At 46.5% G+C, this 19,584-nt stretch overlaps 1 long non-coding RNA gene across 1 annotated transcript in view; it reads right to left on the bottom strand.

Moving 5' to 3' along the window:
* LOC147272780 (uncharacterized) overlaps positions 1-19,584 on the bottom strand; it is a 49,692-nt gene that overhangs the window by 1,377 nt on the left and 28,731 nt on the right. The window contains exon 2 of the long non-coding RNA XR_015115974.1: positions 11,726-11,882. This is a non-coding gene — a long non-coding RNA (uncharacterized LOC147272780). The remainder of the gene's footprint in view (positions 1-11,725; positions 11,883-19,584) is intronic.

Genomic DNA, 19,584 nt, shown 5'->3' with positions numbered 1-19,584 from the left:
CATCAGAATGGATTTTTCCCGCCCTACTCCCACACAGAGGCACGTTGAAGATTTAAAAGATCTCACTTCAGTGCGCAGTTGATCGTGAAAGTTCACTCGCTCAAGTTGAACACTTCATTAACTCTCCAACGGGATGGATGCAACTCATCCACGTACGGCCAAAGGTTGGAAGGTGACACAAAAGGAAAAATCTGAAGATATTGGATCAGGCCTGTGACGGAAAACTCTCCAGCTCATTTGAAGATAATAGATTTAAATTAGAAATTCCAAAGTAAAACTAAATAGACACCGACTCGTAGAACTGTGAACCACTTGCCTTCCGCTGAAGCTCACACACTCACATTCTGTCCATTCATGTTCAAACCTCCTTGAAAAATGAGGGTTTATGTAAATTCGGTTAAAAACTTTGCAAATGGATTTTTTTTTTTTTTTTTTTTTTTTTTTTTTGCTGAACTGCCAAGTTTAGCGGCGGGGCGTCCATGCAGAGACAGAGACTTAATCATCAATAATCTTTTCATTAGAGATTATTCAGCAGGGTCCGGGGGCCGCGCTGCTCTCACTCCTCACGCTCTTTGACTTTCACGAGTTAAAAACATTTGACAAACAGCTTTAAATGGATTATACCGTAATTCTGAGACGCAAAGATGAAGTCAAGATCAATTACATCATAAAGTAAGAGCGCCCATAAAAATCCTCCAGGGTTAAATGAGCACGGCCTGTCACTTCTATACAGTAACGAAGTTTGTTGTTGTTTTTTTATAAGTCTGTGTCATTTTTTTTTGGGCAACAACACATCCAGAAACTGCTGTCAAGTAAACCATAAAAACACTAAAAATGCATATGGAGTTTAGTTCACCTCAATATTTGTTCTTGTAGAATTCACATTTATTTCAAGCATAAAATATCATAAACTTGCTGGGTGTGTAAATCACCCTCACATGTTTATGCAGGCTTTTACTTTACCATAATAATTATGTTGTTTTTTTTTAAATAAACTGATTCTTAAAAATACTGAAGGAGCAGTAGCGCCAAAGTAAGTCAGTTTCGCAAAAGGGTTGGTTTTTTTTTTCATTTCATGTTTCTCTCAGCTGCAGACGTGGATAAATAAAAGTTTTAGCGACAAATCGATCAAGTTTTCCAGAAAAGCTTCAGGAGAAATATTTGCAGGAAGAAAAAAAAACACACCAGAGATGTTTCTGGATGTTTGTTTTGGCATTTTTAGGTTTGAAACGTGTCACGAAAAACTTCAAGACAGGAAAGGAAAAATGCTAAATATAAAGAAAAAGAAGGAGCTCTGCATATGGAGGCCCATGCACACATTTAGAAACACGGCTCTGTAATATCACGTTATACACACACACACACACACACACACACACACACATATTGTACATAAAAAAAGACAAGAAAAACCCCAACCAAGACAAAAATACCCCCCAGTTTTCCTGACGTGGTCCGTGATCACGCCACTTGTCTTCCACAGGAAATAAACAGATCAGCGTGTGCAGGTGAAACTGGGCAGAGAAATCATATTCATACCCAGCCAAGTGAGCACACACTCACTCATCCATGGTGGTAACTTGACACATTTTAGACACACACACTGGTCAGACATCAAAATTCAGGAGAGAGAGAGAGATGTAGTGATGGGGGGGGGGGGTTGAATGGAGAGGTGGAGGGGCTGGTGATCCTTGATTTTTATGCAACGCCTGTTCAAAATTCATCTCTCCTTGAGGTGCGCTTGTGCAACACTTTGCTGATGTCTGGAGGCCTGTAATTGTGCACACACATCAATTATAGATCGGGACTCTTCACCCCGTCCTCCAATCAGAAGCAGGTCGCTCTCCCCTGGCGCTTTTTGGGAGCAGTTTTTATCAGGATGGAGGGGGAGTTTGAGAGAGGAATGGCCGAGTCCCCCTTCTTTTTCTTTCCTCTTTTCCTGTCCGGATGAGGGGCATATTGGTGGGTGGGTGGAGGGAATTAGGGAGGAAGCAAGAGTGGAGGGAATAATGGCGCTGGTGGAGGGGAGGGGTTGCGTCTGATTCGGCCATCACATCCCGCTAACAATTTCTGTCAGGTCCCTAGAGGTTCCCTAATGAGCCCCACCGACACGGCCGAAGGCGAGATCCCCGCGCCGGCCCACTGAAGTGAGAAGCCAGAAGATCGGCACCTAGCAGCTTTGCAATTATTAATCAGACTTCTCTTTTTTTCCCCTTTTCCTTTCCACTCCCACTCTCTCTTTTCACTCCTTTATTCAGTCAGTCACAGCGTCTCCACCTTTTCTTCCATTGATAGGTACACCGGTCTGAACATGCAAAACTTACAAATGGAGGCAAAGGTGTCACAACTTTAGCGATGAGAGGCGCGCGTCAGAGTCGCGGAACTCCCGCTTTTAGCCACTCTACCACTCATTATTTTAAATTTGTCTCAAATATTTCAGAGGGGTTGCTGAGTTTATCCATATGAAGCAATCTTTTACTTGAACAACTGAATGCAGCAGGTAAGGTGAGCTTTTCTTGGACCAGCTACCGCAGTTATGCATAACACCAGCATATGTAGCTCTCCTCCAGCCGTGCCCCTGAGAGCAGCCGGCGTTTTATGATTCATTTTCTGCAGCTTGTGCTACTTGTGGAGTTATTACTTTCTCTGAAAAACAAAAATGCACACCGTTATCCTTGATGCAGGAGTCTAACAGCAAAAAAAGACGAAGAAAATATAGAATAATTGACATAACCACAAATCACGCTTCTTAATTTCTGCTGCATCTGTGGACTTCATCACCCCACAAGTAAAAATCTATTGGTCCTGGAGACAAACAGCCTGGGTGGCACTTTTACACTTAACGCAAACACTCCCCCAAAACACACACACACACACACACTTACACTTACATCCCTCTATGGAGCAAGAAAAAGGGAAATTTGTCTCTCTAAGTCTGGCCTGACTCGGCCTGAGGCGAAACCTGACCTTTGCACCACAAAGGTGAAAAACTCTGTTTGAGAAAAACGCCTCCAGAAGTAACATTTTTCTCTCTTCACATCTCATCTTTTCATCGGTTATTGTGGGCTTTTTTTTAAACTCTTTTCCCTTCTCTATGCCCCCTTTTCTTTTCTCCGCCGAGTGTAAACCTTCCCAGCCCACCCACCCCCTCTGACCCCTTCCCTCCCGTCTACTTCCCTTACAGGCCCTGATGTTTCTGTAACATTTTTATCACCAGCCGGCTGCACACCTAGGAGCTGCGCCGGACCGGCGTGTTCTGCTCACGGGACCAGAAAGAGTGTAAGTGTTTGCTGAACAACGTCGCAGGTACAGTCGGGGTCAAGTTCAGGGTTGGGTTTGCGACCTTTGCTGACGAGACAGGAAAGCCGCTGACACGCCTGTTTGATTCACTGCTTTGTCGCAATATTGATGTGTTAATGCGACAGAGGAAAGAGGAAATAGGATTCAGGTAGCGAAGGTAAGGCTACACGAATGCTAATGTGTTCAGTTAGATCTTAAAAAGGCAAATATATTCACGATTGTGGTCTTTTTACTGATGAAACTGCTGCTTGTCAAGCTATTTATTCATGCACTCTAAGAATTTATATGATTAAAAACAGCCGTAATTACACAGTGACAATGGAAACTGTTTATTCAAATATTTATTCTGTTATAGTTCTGCACCAAATGGACTAAAATAAGGATGCAGATTATACATGTATATGTATATATGAATAAATATATAAATTGTAGTGTGTCACGCCACTATTTTTCACCTATTTTTCTAATATTTACTGATGTCGCTCCTAACTTTATAAAACAGGTTGGTGTGATATTCACATTTGCACATCAGGAAAAACGCAAGTAAACACTGAAGAAATATGAAAACAAAGCCTCCCAAAGCTTTCAGAGCGCCTGCAGGTCGTCGATGTCACGTCAGACGCTGCTTCCTCATCAGGCTGACACCGATATATTAATTACCACCGATATCTGCTGATATTATCCTGCATCGTTACACCAAAATGATAAACTATGAAGAGTAAAATGTGAGGTTGCACTCCCGCTCCATCGGAAGTCAGGATCTTTACTCACACACCCGTTCTCTAACCTTCTGACCTTTGCCCTTCATCTCTGGATCACCTCTCCCTCCCTCCGTCCCTCCCTCTCTCTCTCTCCGTCTGAGTCTGAGAGCCGCTTCAGACGTAGATGCTGCGAGTGGAGCGAAAAAAACAAAAAACAAAAAAAGGATGAAAATGTGCGCATCAGTTGTTTTCTAGCTCACCCTGAGTGTGTGTTCCGCACTTCACAATCCTCCTGGATGCGCCGCTAAAACACAGAATTTAGCTTCTCGTGTCCTTTGAATAAACTTTATGTGTATCTTATTATCTGCTGTGCCATTGTGAACGTGGCTTTGTCGTAAATGATTATATCTTTACATAATACACACGCGGACACACGTTTGTTATCTTCAGCTTGAGCAAGGTGGGGGGGGGGGGGGGTGAGGAAATGTGCAGAATAAGAAGTAGGCCACTTTCATGTAAATGTACTTCAGTTAGCACCCTTTGGCTACCAGTGACGCTGCTGCGGCTAATTTAACCTGGAATATAATCCAGGGAGCAGATCAGAGCCTCTGTTTTAACACGCCGACATTTAAATCCTACTACTACTACTACTACTACTACTACTACTAATTCATTTTTTTAAATAAAGATGGTGCAGCCAACGAGAATTAATTCATGCAAATATTGCTTTTTCAAATGTTTGCTATTTTCTTTACAACACAAATACTCTAAGTACTCCTGGATTGGGTTGTTGTTTTTTTTTTTTAAGTTAATTTCACGCTGTACAAAACCCACCAAAAAAAACAAACAAAATTCTTCCGGTTTCTTCTGATTTTGTGACGTCAAACATTAAAAATGGCCGGTGAGTTCTGATTTGACACCTGTGGCTCTTTTACACGATGTTGCGTGAAAAAATGTGAGTAATTTAGGAGTAATTTAGAATTTTTTTCTATCGGTGTCCTGAAAATATAATTCAAATTCTTGAAGAAAAAACATTTTTTTTCTTTAGATTTACTTGCCTGAGTGTAATCATGGTAGTGTTTTTAATTTAAAAAATTGTATAATTTGTTGAAATAAAAGGGGCAGAAAGGGACACCGCGCAGTAGTGCGACCGTCATGTTCTGTTTGGAGAACGTCACGGTTCTCCCGTCAAGCGCCGCGTCAACGCCCGTCGTCACAAACCTGATGATGATGCAGTTTCTTCCTCACAGAGGAAATCTAATACCACGGGTGATAAACATGTGAGGAGGAACAAGGTGTGTGTGAGTGAACGTGTTTCACTGAGGCGCTGTGTTGACAAGGAGGGGATTTGTGCTGTGTGTGTGTGTGTGTGTGTGTGTGTGTGTGTGTGTGTGTGTGTGTGTGAGAGATGGAGAGGGGTGGGGTGGTCACCCCGCTGCTTGGCCATACGCTCCTGCCTTCTCTTGCCTTTTCAGCCTGGCTGACCAGAGAGCTCATTTGCATTAGCGGTGTGTGTGTGAATGGGTGTGTGTGTGTGTGTGTGTGTGTGTGTGTGTGTGTGTGTGTGTGTGTGTGTGTGAATGGGTGGGTGAGTGTGTGTGTGTGCGTGAATGGGTGGGTGAATTTCGCTTGAGGCCTGTCTACTCTTCAAGGCATTAGACCAGTGTGAGAGAGTGTGTGTGTGTGTGTGTGTGTGTGTGTGTGTGTGTGTGTGTGTGTGTGTGTGTGTGTGTGTGTGTGAGCAGCATGGATGGAGGGGGGGTCTCAGAAAGGACGTGTCACATCCATGTAGCTGCAGCCAACTAGCTGCGCCACCATGTGAAGAAATGCAGATAAAGCCACATGCTATGGAGAGATGCATGCTGGGAGGAGGCTCCATACGTGTAGGGTGCTGTTGGGTTCAGCACATTCGGCGCTATCAAGTGTGTGTTCATGGTTACGCCTCTGACAGTCCAGCAGCAGCAGCAGCAGCAGCTCGTTTCAATGCAAAACCTCAGTCATTTGGTGAAGTGCTAGTGACCCCTATGGGCAAGACGCTGTGATTTTTGACTATTCATGATGTGCATGGTTGAATTTGCATCAACCAAGTGAAAAGAAAATGAAAAAAGCATGTGCAAGCCTTGAAAATGCCCCCCACCCCCACCCCCACCCTTCAAAACTGAAGCTTCCTTTTGTTGTGATTTAAGAGAGACCATTTCGATGTTACTTCATTTTCTTGCCTTCCACAAAGAAATCCTATCTCTGCATGACTCCTTCTATTCCTCAACCAAAAACCGCTTGACATCTGCTCCAAAAAACTCAAACGTCCAGACGATTCTGGAAGGCAGATCATTTTGGCACCGAGAGCAACCAGAAATTCAGACCGAGTGACCACAACCAGGCCTGGGAGACTGCTGGACACAGACGAAACCTCCCCAGCCCCGTGAAAACAAGTCAGTCCTGTCAACACCAGCAGTCACAGACAAAGGGACACTTCTTGCTACGCTGCAGTCGGCTTAAAAAACAAGAACACCAAGAATTCAACACGCTGCAAAACCTGAAAAGAATTCAATATTTATCTGGCATGGCCGCAGACGCAGAACACGTGACTCCTCGCTCTCCGTTAGCCTCACGATTGGAGCCGAGGGGGGAGAAGTTCTGCAGATTTCCTGGACTCAATTAGCATCTGACCCATGATGAGTCAGCCAATCAGAACGCGGGGTGACTTTGGCCAAAAAGCAATCTTGATGGCTGTTGAAAGCCCCCCCCCCCCCCCCCCCCCCAGGAAAAAAAAAAAAAACAGGACAAATTGTTGACAAATGTGTTTGTCACATGTTTGGTGGCTCTGGGGGTTGCAGATCAGATGTGGTGTGTCTGGTTCTGCTCACAGGCCTCGCCACCAAACACAGACCTGAAACGGCTGTCCGCTCTCAGTGCTGCAAAGCTGAGGTACATGTACATGTTCCGCGTAGTACTACACTGACACTGTAGTTTTATGTCTATCAACAACCTCTTTCAACATGATTTTATGTTCTTTTCTCCGCTGAGAATAACGCACCGCTGAAATCACAAGCAACGTCATCTTTTGCTTCACCTCGAACATTTTAACCCTTCAACCTTTTTTTTCGGGGAACGCCAGTAGTTTGAATGAGTTCATGAGAGGAGGGCGGGTCGGGGGGGGGGGTTCTAGCCTCCACCTCCTCTCCTCACCTCCCGTCTCACCTCCCCCAGGTCTGCTGCTCTCTTCCCATCATCCTCTCCAAACAAAAGCAGCTGAGAGAGAGAGAGAGACAGACACAGAGAGAGAGAGAGAGACAGACAGACAGACAGACAGAGAGAGAGAGAGAGAGAGAGAGAGAGAGGGAAGTGTGTTTTCTTTCTCTCGGTTCCTCGTCATGACGAGAGTGGCGAGCAGATGCGGCAAACACACGACACCCTCCGACCCGCCTTGTAAAGCTTTCTTATCCGCATCTTAACTTAAAATATTCTAAAGGCAGAAAAAAATAATATGACACAAAGGGATGATAAATAGCAGGATGAGGCCTGTAATAAGCTAAAGGGGCTGTGTGGATAATAACCAGAGCAGGAGACGTGCAGACCCGGGCCTATATGTTTCTCCTTTGCCCGCTTGAGATCTCTAATCCGGGGCTTTGGGGGGGGGCCGAGGCTGAAGTTAGCGTAAGATGCATTAGTGTCTTCTACACATGTGCGCCCTAATCCCTGCTCTCCAGCTTTTTCTGAGCTGCTTTGTATTTCACTTTTTCCTTCCATCCTCCCTTTTCTCTCCTCCTCGGCTCCTTCTCTCCTCTCGTCTCTTGACCAGTTAAATCCCGGCGGGGCCGGCGGAGTGACAGGCTCCATTCAGCGGTGTGCTGGGGGTGACAGCTGGTGAGAGGCCCATGTGAAAGAGTGTTGCCCTCATGATGCCTCCTCCGCCACCCCTCCTCTTACCACAGGAGCAGAGGGCCGGGCCGGGCCGCAGCTGAGCCGTCGCTGCCCCGGCCATCAGACCCCCGTTTTTAACGCCCTTCCAGTCTAAGAGCGGTCACGGCGTGGGGAGAACAGGTAGCTTCCATTTTGAGGGTTTCGTTTCTAGTTTTGTTGCAAGGGTGTGTGTGTTCCCTGCTGTTTCTGCACGCGCAAAACTACCAAATTCATCCCCCAATTCTAAATTTGCTGCTGCAGAACACACAAAACTACTAGTTTCCTTGAGTTAGTGCTCATTTTATTTATTGGAACACAAAGATAAAGCTGGATCATTCTTGCAGGTTTTTTACATTTGTTCGCTGTTCGGCGAAGGATTTTGAAGACGCCAGGAATATAAGGGTGAAGGAAGAATGAAAAGAAGGGAAGAGGACGAAAAACACAGCTTGACCTCCATTTTCAGTCAAAAACCATGAAAAGCAGGATCTATTTAATACGTCAACTCAGAGACAAGAGGCTGCGCTCTGTATCTGTGAGGGAAACTCCACCATTCTGGAAGCGAACTACATCCAACCGCCCCCAGCACGCCATGAACAAAGGGGAGGTCATGTTGCTCCTCTGTGCTGTGTGTCAAGCTACACTTACAGGAGAATGTGTGTGTGTGTGTGTGTGTGTGTGTGACAGCATGTTCTGCCCCCAGCTTCCTCCAGTTGCCCCGTGCCCATCACTGCCCTCACCTGCACCTGTTTGTGTGTGTGTGTGTGTGTCCCCTACATGGCAGGCATGTGTGTGTGTGTGTGCGTGCATGTGTGTGTCCTTCCGCCTGCCTAACGAGGGTCTCTAGTCCATATGTGACTTCCTCATTAACGGGCCACATGACAGGGACAGAGGTGCTGGCCGCTGGCCCAGAGTAGGGCTGACACAGCCGGACCCCCAGACGCCAGCGGGACCGTGTGTGTGTGTGTGTGTGTGTGTGTGTGTGTGTGTGTGTGTGTGTGTGTGTGTGTGTGTGTGTGCTTGGCCACAGATGCCCTAACCATGTGGCCCCCTGTTCTCTCTTCCAGTTAGGACCACTAATTACAGGCTGGATCCCTCCCCTCTACCTCCCTCCATCCCTTCCTTTCTCTTTTTGTCTGGTTTTGAAGCCGTACTGGTGTCACGAGGCTGTAATTGGCCACTGAAGATTGATCGTAATTGATAGGAAAGCTACGCAGGGTGCGGCTCAATATCGTCGCTGAGACGGTGCCTGGTTTAACCAGGCCGGCGTCACGGAGAGGAACTAGTAAACAAACACCAGAGATGAGTTTTGGGCAGGTTGTGAGTGAGTGACAGACAAACTAGCGGGGCACAAAAGTTTGAACCACGGATGCTGGCAGAGCCTCGAAGAGTGCCACGCCAAGCACGACGCCACAGGTGATGATTGACAGGCTGTCACGGGGAGAGGGAGAGAGAGAGAGAGAGAGAGAGAGAGAATGCTTTTCAGGACTTCCAGTCAACTTCACAAGCTCTACTCCGCCTGCTGGAGCTGGCAGGAGCACAAGTGGATAACAAGGAGGGCTGTTTGCACCGCCGCTGCAGCTTGCACTGGGAATCGGGGGCGACAACAAACAGATTTTTTTTTTTTTTTTTTTTTGGTACAGTGCAGTTACAGTGCTTTACCCACCATGCTGAGTTAAAGAGAGACAAAGACAAACATGACACCGACAGCACACACAGCTCACTGGAGGAGGACTCCTCCAGGTAGAGACGGGCTTCTCTACCCGCCCTGACCACAACGCTCCTCTCTGCCCTCAACTCTCCAGTATCTGACTTGTTATTGACTCGTTTTGGCTAACAGAGAATGAAATAAACACCTATAAGATGCTGTCTCAGTGCTGGGTGTCACTGCCGATGATTCTGGTAGGAACCAGACGCTTGGTTTGGTTTAAAGAGCCGTTGTTGTGCACACTGGCGGCGCTCCATGAACAAAACAGGACAAGCACATTCATCCTGGTCGCCACTTTCCCAGGCTCGACTGTCCTCCATGAATCCTAGTATTTAACCCGCATCTGACCTTTTCCTCTGCCATCAACTACTTAAAAAGGATTTCAAGCGGTAAAAACACGGCAAGTTCAGAATCGTCCTGGAGACGCCCGCTGGCTCTGACAAGCACCAGCTGCTCCTCATCCTCGCCGCCGTTCCTGACCTTGAGATATCTCAGCCTGATGGTTCCACCTGGTTCTGGACCTGTCCGGCCCTCATGTGTCGACCCGAGTAGCCTCAGGTTAGCGCGTTAGTCGTTCAGAATATTCCTGCCATGTTGGGAGCTGTAAGGTTGAAATAAATAATGTGATTATTCTCATTTTTGGAGGCTGGAGGTAAGAATTACGCTCCCGTTCGCACAGGATTTAACTCTTTAATGGTGCTGGTTTTCTGCCGCCCCAGCCGTGGGAGCTCATTCAACCGTCCCAGCCCATCTTTTTTCGTAAGCAGCTCTTAAACAACCTCCTGGTGTTGAAACTAATGCCCCAGCCCCGATGCAGGCCTGACCCCAGACAGCCATTTGACCTCTGACCTTCCAATTGTCTTGCTGCCTTTCCAGGGTAAACAGAGACAAAAGGTTGCCTGTCTGTCGACCTCATGGTGTGTGTGTGTGTGTGTGTGTGTGTGTGTGTCCCAACCTATTATGCAAGAGTCAGTTGTGTTGCATTCAATAAAATAATGATTGCTGTTATTTTAGCGCTCATTCCTGTCCCAGTCGCTTCAGGACGGATCTAAAATGTACATAACTTCAAAAGACACTATAAATCTAAGACTAGATGACCAAACAACACAAATTAATACTTCATGCACGAACACATTCACCATTAAACACACAATCCTAACATGAATACAGTGAAAACTATTTCAATTACATGTTTTTGCTGTGGCTCTTAACAGCAGATGGACATTTTCAAACACGGCGGTTTGGTATCAGGAACCTAAAAAGATGGTTTTAGCTTTGTAAAGGTGTTAAACAAAGACAATGTGGGGAAAGGAGTGCAACCATAGAGGTCTTTAAAGCAGACGTTCAGTATCTACTTTCATAATTTATTACCAAGTTATTACACCTTTCTCTTAAATAGCCCCCCGGGACCGAGCTGGCTGTGGGGCCTCTGTGGTCGGAGGAGCATCTGTTTGTGTACCCGCACATTAATGAAAAGAAAAGATCAGCGTGTCAAGAAAGAAGCTCGCCCTTGTAAAAGGTAATGAATCTACACTGGTGTCTGCGCTGCCTTTGTGACGTGTAATTGCAACAGTGTTCTTCAGTCGCTGAGAAATGCCAACGCCCAGCACTGCTGTTAGGCCCCCCCCCAACACACACACACACACACACGCACACACACACAAACACATGCGCGCGCACACACACACACACACACGGCACCATCATCTCTGCCTCTCCAGGAAACATTTGTACAGAAAAAGAGAAGTGGAGGGAGACGGAGTGGTGGCATTATGACACGCCTGAGATGTTAATGAAAATACTGGGACACTAAACAACGGCCCGCGAGCTCCGGCCGGGACGTTTCCCCTCAATAAAGTGTCACATCGCAGCAGAAGGCTTATGTGAGGTGAAGCGTTTCATTGGTTCCGTGTCAGTTTGTTGTTCACGCCGTATATCACACTCCTATGATTGCTTGTCATTTAAGTCTCTCTTATCCGTTTCAGCTTTGTCTTTGCTGTCATACTTTTCGCTCTCATCTGACAATTTCTCTAAAGCTTTAACAGCGTTTGTTTTGTTTCACAGGAAATACAAACGTATATTTTTTGATATGCTGTGCCGCTGAGCATGTAAATACCGTGAGCCAATCTGATCCTCCGAGTCTTCTGGTGCTGCTGGATGTCAGACGTGCATTCTGTCACTTTCTATCTCGTCGTCGTTGGCGGGATGAATGCGTTCGGTGTCTCTTAACTGTCACACGCTGCCCTCTCTTTACTCCCCATATGTGACGGCGCCTGGAAGAAGAAGAAGAAAAACATCCGTTAAGTGTATTTAATATGAAAAGGTCATGACCTCCTTTACAGTTTGGACCTTTGGAGAAGCTTCCGGTTCACTGGAGGTGAAAATTTGTTTCAGTAACGTTTAGATCAGGTGAACGAGGATATTATCGTCATGAAATATGAATGAAAAGCTTGACGGGGGCGGACCTGCCGCCTGGCCTCATATTTCTTTAATTCCAACATGGACGTATGACTCCCATCAGACTTCTGCACACGTGTTTATGGAGCAACTACACGTTTAACGGTGTTCAGCTGCGTGACTGAACACGCTGACGTGAACGTCGGCGCAGACATTCATCAAGTGCCACTACCTGGTCCGCATATTCGTACTTTTACTGTCGCTAATGTGCTGGAGGGCGTCATGAATCCCCGCCGCCAGCCTCCTACGTGGGTAAGTGGGAGGCTCGACCAGGTTCCAGCTCGTTAAACTGCACCATGTCAGTTACTTTGCTGTTTTTAATTACACTTTGCAGCATTGACTGCACCCGGGATACCTGCTGGTGAACCACAGAAGAAGCAGCAGCGCCGTGAGAAGGCTTCGGTCAGCTCAGTCTGCTAAGCTCCATAAAGAGATTCTGCCCATAAATCCAGATTCTGTGGAGGAGCGAGGGACAGGACAGGGAAGCTGCTGGCTTCTGCTGGAGCAGCAAACATGACCTGCTAACTGAGTGAAACATTCTGCTCAACGCCACGCAAACGTGTCAGTGATCAGACGCCGTCTCTGTCGCTGCTGGCCCTTCACTCGGTGTGAGAGCTTCATGACTGCAAATGACGCTTTGAAATGATGGGGAACCGCAAATTAATCCAGCAAATAACAACAATATTACATCTGTGTTCGTATGTGCTTAACCAAAGCTTTGTATTAATATTTGACCTTTTCTTTTTGCTTTCAGTCTCAACCTGCCATCTCTCCGTCTCACCTGCTAAAAGCAAACGAGCTATCATAATGAAGATGATGGACAGTAATGGCGGGTTGCAGTAGCAAGGAGAAGGTGTATTCAACTGCTTTTGTTCCTGGTGGGGTGGATTTCTGAGGCGTCTAAGTGTGCATGTGTCTAATTGCTCCGTTGCAAATGAGTATTTCAACCGCAAAATATCCCTGTTTCCTGGAGGACTCTTTGGAGGAGCTCCCTCTCTCTCTCCCCCTCTCTCTCTATTTTGTAAAGAAATGGTTTCGGTGAAAACAGACTGATCCAAATCCAAGCAGCCTGCAGGTAAATGACCGCGTTCTGACAGGTGTTCATTAGAAACACGGGATCGACAGGGCCACACTGCCGGGGAATCATTCACCATGCAAGATAATAAAATGTTTGCACTGGAAGATTTTTATAATTCAACGTTGCTTAAGAGATGTTTTGCTGTGCTTGGATTCTCTGTGCTGATAAGCATTTATGAGGCCCGGCTCATCCACTCGGAGATATCCTGAGTATGAAGAACTCCAGTCGATAAGAAGACAGCGGAGGGAAGGAAGAGTGAGGAAAGCAAAGGGACTCCGACTGGGAACCTAAGTGCTCCTGGACCGAGCTGCAGGTGGTGCCGGCGCTCGGTCGGACACACTCGCTCCACCTCTCTGGAGGAACACAAGTGCATTTTCCTTTTTCTAAGAGAAAACATTTTCCTTGCTTCTTTTCCTTCCCAACTCCCTTCAGGAAACTGCAGGTAAACAAAATTTGTCATGTTTATGTGCTCATGGTCGCCGGGGTATCTTTCAGCATCGGGTACGTCGGCGTGGTCGCTGGGATCTGAAGGTGTGCAGGGAGGATCAATGCGAGTTTCTCTTCAGCTGCTGGCTGTGCAGCTGGTAGCAATTACCTGGGAGGGAGAGGAAGGACTGTGAAGTAACCCAGCGCTGAAGGCCTCCTCTCAGCTCACACCCCGAGGCTCTCTAATTACTCCACCAAAAAGCCTGAATATCTGTCAGAACCAATCAGAGGTGGCCAGGAAACACGAGCATGGCGAGGCATTCATTTGTTTGGGAGGCAAACACTCGCTAGGTACTTAGCGCCAAATCAGTGTTTGATTTATTAATGCGTGCGTGCGGGTCAGGGAGCCGGCCTGTGTGATGACAATTCTCCACAAAAGCTGCGGCAAACATGATTTGTTCCTTTTCTTTGCCCAAGTGATCTCACGCACAGCAAAAGTTAGACAGGAACGCTTGGCAAAGATAATATTTATACCTGCACCTTCTTCATTTTCTTTGCCGTGTTGCTTTTGGAGCGCGGCCACCCGTCCTCGCCATATGCTTGGCGCCGCGCGTCTTTTAGAAACACTTTGTCACTCTCCTTATTTTAGAGATTTGAAAGGGATGTGAAACACCTGAGGAAGGTGGGCCGGCCCCCAACAATGATTAATGCGGCTCTCCTTGAAGGACGCGCCCCTGCATAGAAGGAGAATTACTTTAGTTTAGCGGAAGCATCGCAGCAGCAGCATCGCTCTTCTGAATTGCCATGTATGGATGCGGTTTCTTTAATTAAGATGTTTAGAAAACACATTATTCACAACCTTGAATCATATTTTTTACCCTATGCATCAGGGAGAAGCGCTGTGTCACATGCATGAAAGTAAATCTTGATTTCCTTTTCCCCAAGAAGGTTGTTTTTACCTTTGGAGCTCTAAAAATGATAAATGATTTGCTCACTTTTCTTAATTTCAGTGTCTGCAAACAGCGAGCGGCAAACGTCTGTGACTTTGTTGGGGGAAGGCCGAGCTGTGCCTGTGCATAAATGAAGCCCTAACTAGGTTTGCCTCGCCCGCCAGCCTCGGCCACTCCGACCGCGAGGCCAAAGGTTCATGTGTTCTCAGTAGCTGGCTAATATGCGCTGGCTTAGAGTGTCAGCCTTCTTAATAGAGGCCTAATCAGGACTGAGAGGACGAGATGACGCAGGTCAACAGAAGACGCCCGGGACAGGAGGTGGCGCTCCGCTCCGGGACTTCCAGACGATTGTAGGTGTGTTTTTGGGTTGTGAATTTCGAGGTACTCTTGTTTACGGTTCTGACACTTCAGTCACAATGATACTCCTCATTTGCAACTCTAGCATGAGACGAGGAAGCTGCTCCACTGAGTGCAGCCTTCTTGGAGCTTGCCGAGCTCACTGATGTCATCGCTCGACTGAAGGCTTCACACTCTTGATGAGTTTTACTAAGGAGCCGAATTCATCTTTCAAATTCTGAGTTGCACACAGAAACTGAATCCAACTCTTGCTGCAAAATCTGGTGGGTTCAGTTTGTGGTCTTGGTAGAAGCCTGCTGGACCTGACTTGGAAATGTATGAAACACAAAAATAAACCCAAAGTTTAACAGGCAAACTAAACAAACTGGATAGTCGAGACTCACAGTACTGGGAGGCCAACAGGTGAGCTGGAAGTCACTGAAGGGAGAACGTGAAGTGAATCCAGGCTCTGCTAATGACGCAACAAGAACCAGGTGGGAGACCTGGAGGGAACAAAGATGTGACTGACGAGACAAACAAAGGCAGAAAGTCACACGCGACGGAGTGCTCTTCAAAATAAAACAGCAACCGACACAAGAGAAACAAAGCAAAAGCACTGCACGAGATAAAGTCTGGAGCTAACTTGTTGCATGGATTGCACGTGATGCTAATGAGCTGGTTGAGCGTGAGGAAGGACGGCGAGGGACGGGAGTCACCAGTTTAATGGAGGAGTTATGAATGACGGCTGCTTTTAGGGAGTTGTAAGATCATTTTTAAATAAGCTCTACAACTGGCGGGGACGCAGAAATAAGTCATTCTGTTCCTATCTCGCACGCACACACACACACACACACACATTTATGCATGGAGTCACATCCACACACTCAATAAAACTACTTTTCTTTCACACAGCAATTTATCTGAACAAATTAGAGACAGTAAGTATCTCCAACGATGAAATCTCAGTTACGTACCATGCAAATGAACACAACGCAGCCCATTATCACCATAAACCCTGGCCCACTTCAAAACCCCCGCTACCAATAATCAATCTTACCATGTTGAGGAATAAAATGCAAAGTAGTGAATTAACAAGCAGGCGTGACAGGACGATTATTGATTTAATGTCAGCGTCTGGCTGGCACATACATCTCTGAGGCACAACACACTATTAAAACGTCCTAACTAGGATAATTGCATCAGACACCTTCTTATACCACTTTGTGCATCTAATCGGCATGTAATAAGGAGGGAGAGGAGACGGGAGGAAGGATCCGCTGACTCAGAGGTGCTGTGATGTCACCACTGGAGGTGAAGGAGCCAGAATCAGGTGGCGTTCATGCAATCGTGGCTTTGTCTCTGGGTGTTTGTTTGTTGTTTAGTAGCGTTAAAGTATGCAGCCTGCTTCATTTGAATCTATTTTATGATTTGTTCCTCGTCAATTTCGACACTGACATTCATATGTTTACCTTTGTTATAAGTTAAAACAACAAAATGTCCCGTCCTTTACACAAAAATAAAACTATGTTTCAGCCTCCTACTGCCATTTCATCTGCACTCCCAGAAAAATATGGTCAATAAAAAGATCTATTCAATGAGTCCAAGTCCCATGGGCTCGATTGATGAAGTTTGCAAACTGAACCCTCCCAGTTTGCAGCCACCTACTTTTAGAAGATCTGACAGGTTTTTCCAACCTGCAAAATTGTTTTCCTTTGTATGTTTGTGATTTAATTCATGAAATATGTACAAAATTGGGCAAATACCATGTGAAAGAAGCGCTACAAGCCCCTCCCCCGACGGCGCCGTGAGAGGTTTACGTGCGCGTTCATTTCCTGTTGCTCCCTCAAAGAAGATGTGAAACTTCGTTATAGACCCCCCTGACCCCGCAGTGAGGCCTGGGAGGGGGAGGGAAAAGGAGGAGGTGGCCAGGTGCCAGGTGCTGCCTTTGACGGGACACCACACCATTGCCACGGAGACGTGGGTCAGGGGGTGCGTGGGGGAGGGAAGGGAGGGGCACGTGCTCTGAGCAGCAGGACGGCTGGGCTGCGGCATGAATTACCCGCCTGCTGAGTCGCTGCTTTGGGGATGCTGGAGGAGAGGTCACGTACTCAGTGGCCCCCAAACAAACACACACACACACACACACACACACACACACAGGCTCTCTCAGCAAAAACAACACCGCGCTGTGTGTCACATTCTACATTTACCACAAACACACACACTTGAGAGGATGAATTAGGTCAGCTTCGGTGGTCAAACAGGACGGCTACATCCGCAGCAGGCCACTAAACACACATTATTCACACTAGAATGCCTTTAATATCAAAGAGGAGCAGGACAATCTGGGAGTGGACCTCTGGCGTTTAGACCGTCCCGCCGCGCAGTGTGGCGCCACATAAGGCACCTTGTCCACCAAGCACCTGGACACGAGAACACTTGACTGGAATCCAGAACTTCACAGTGCGGCGGTTTCACCAGTCAGCTTAGACGCTTCTCTAAGAAACATGCTCGTTTTATTTGAAAATTTTGAATCAAATTCCCCGAACCCCGACTGGCCGGTGACATCATTTCCTCTTAGCTGCCACAAGGATACTAGTTAAACCAGTAGAGGCGTCCATTATTGGTTCTACTCAAGCAGATGCTTCATTCTTAGGTCCTGGTTTCCCTGCACTGGCTAACCTGGCGGTTGGAGGTTGTAATTATGAGCAGAGACACGGAGGATCTTGGACTGGAGCGTTTTGGTGCCTCAATCTAGTCACAGTTTTGTTGCTTTGGAGGGTTTGTTCTTTGCAAACGCATTCATGTGTAATACAAAATGAAAAAAAATTGAAAATATGAGCAATGACGATGATGAGAAAATGTGATCAGTAATGAATTCAGGCGGAATCCATCTTGTTTTTTAAGCAACACAATCCAGGAAGTGAATTCAGAGCTGATGATTTGCCAGTTTAACTTTTTCCTCTTGAACAAATGGACTGATTTTTCCAACGTAACCACTGAAGTTTCACCCAAAATCAAATGTCAAATGACCCTGGTGATGTTTTTCACGCTTAGGTTACATAACAAGTTGACCTTTATTGTAATTCAGGGAAGAAATAAGGGAGGACATCTGCTGGTATTAATCCTCCTCCTCAGTATGATGCTGCTGCTAAACCAGAGCTTTGTTTTCACCACGATGACACCACTGCGGTGGAGGAGTGGCAGGCTGGGCCGGGCCGGGCTGTTGGGCTCTCCAGTGAATCAGAGGCCAGCGACCCTGGATCCCTCGTCATCAGACGACCTGTGAGAACAACTCACTCATTCAGCCGTCCTGCAGCGTCATGAATCAGACACGTAAACACACACAAAACAAAGTTTCTTCTGAAAGGAGACGGAGGGAGAGGTTTCTCTTACATCTAATCACAGCAGCCATTATCAGTCTCACATGGATTCATTTGTAAAACAATTAAGACAAAGGTCCTGCATCAAGCAGACAAATCAGAACACTCGTGACACTTTCCCTGAGTCCTCCTGCGGTGATGCAGGCCTGTCCTTTGTATCATGACTAGTTGGCATTAATCAGAGCGTCGTCCTAGCTTGTTAGGCAGAGCTGCGAGATGATAGTGCGACTGCAGGTCTTTAATCAAGGTTAGAATAATCTGTGATGCTAGCTGATTATAAACCTGATCATCAGCAACATATTGTCGCCTCCTAATCATCCAAATAAACAGAGAGAGACCTACCCTCAGCCCCCACGCCGAGGAATAAATTACACACATGCTTACACATGCCTACATGCAAATATAGGAATGCCCACACATACACAGGATGGGATCAGAGATGCACGCACGCTCACACTTTTACATCAAATACTTTTAATGCAAATATCGTGAAATTTCCTGCCTCTCAGCGATTGAGGAGTGAATACATCTCAGCTTGAAAGACATCCATCAAGACAGCAGATAAACAACGTAGCGGCCCATCTCAAGCAATGATAACCTCAACTTCTTTCTAATCTACTTTCATGTGCTTTGTCTCTCCTTTTTTTATTTACTCCCACTCTTGTATTTCACCTTCTCCTCTATCCTCCCTTCCTCCAGAAGCTCATTACCTTGGGACGGAGCCTCTCCTCTTTTCAACACAGAGAAATTATAACAGGGCCGCCGACGGCACTCGTTAGCAGCCTTGTCAATCGTCAGAGCAGGCAGGGGGAGAAGCAATCGGCGTTGGGGTCAGCGATGAAGATGTTCATTCCCTATTCATCCATCACATCTTTCGGGAAATCAATTTACACTGCATCAGCGTCACAGTGGCTCGACAACAGCGACAATATGAAAGCGGAGGGAAACAACTTCTGAAGGAAAGACAGAGGAGATTCGTTTAGATCTAATAAACGTCACTCATCTATTTTTCTTTCTACAACGTGAATCTCCTCAAAGCGAACGATGATAAAAACAGAAGTATTAACGGTTAATTATCAATATCCAAGTTATTGATCTCATCTCCCTCTACATGCTGTCCTGTCTTTGTGAGGTGGCAGGTGACGAGTCGGAGATTTGGACGTCACTGCGGCGCACATTAATGTTGCTTTCTTGCAGATGTCAGCTCCACGGTTCATTAATGCTGTTTGGTTTTAGGGAAACCTGAAGAGAAAGAGGATGAAAAGACAGGCAGAGAGGCGGCGAGCGAAGTAATTGGCAGCACAAATGAACCCCGGTGTCGTGCTGACACTGTCCACGTTAGTAG

Source organism: Aulostomus chinensis, chromosome 1 (genome assembly GCF_037954235.1).
Source record: "Aulostomus chinensis isolate RoL2024-O1b breed Wild chromosome 1, RoL_Achi_v1.0, whole genome shotgun sequence".
NCBI lineage: Eukaryota > Metazoa > Chordata > Actinopteri > Syngnathiformes > Aulostomidae > Aulostomus > Aulostomus chinensis.
The sequence above is the reverse complement of the archived record's forward strand: the minus strand, read 5'-3'. Positions and strand labels throughout refer to the sequence as shown.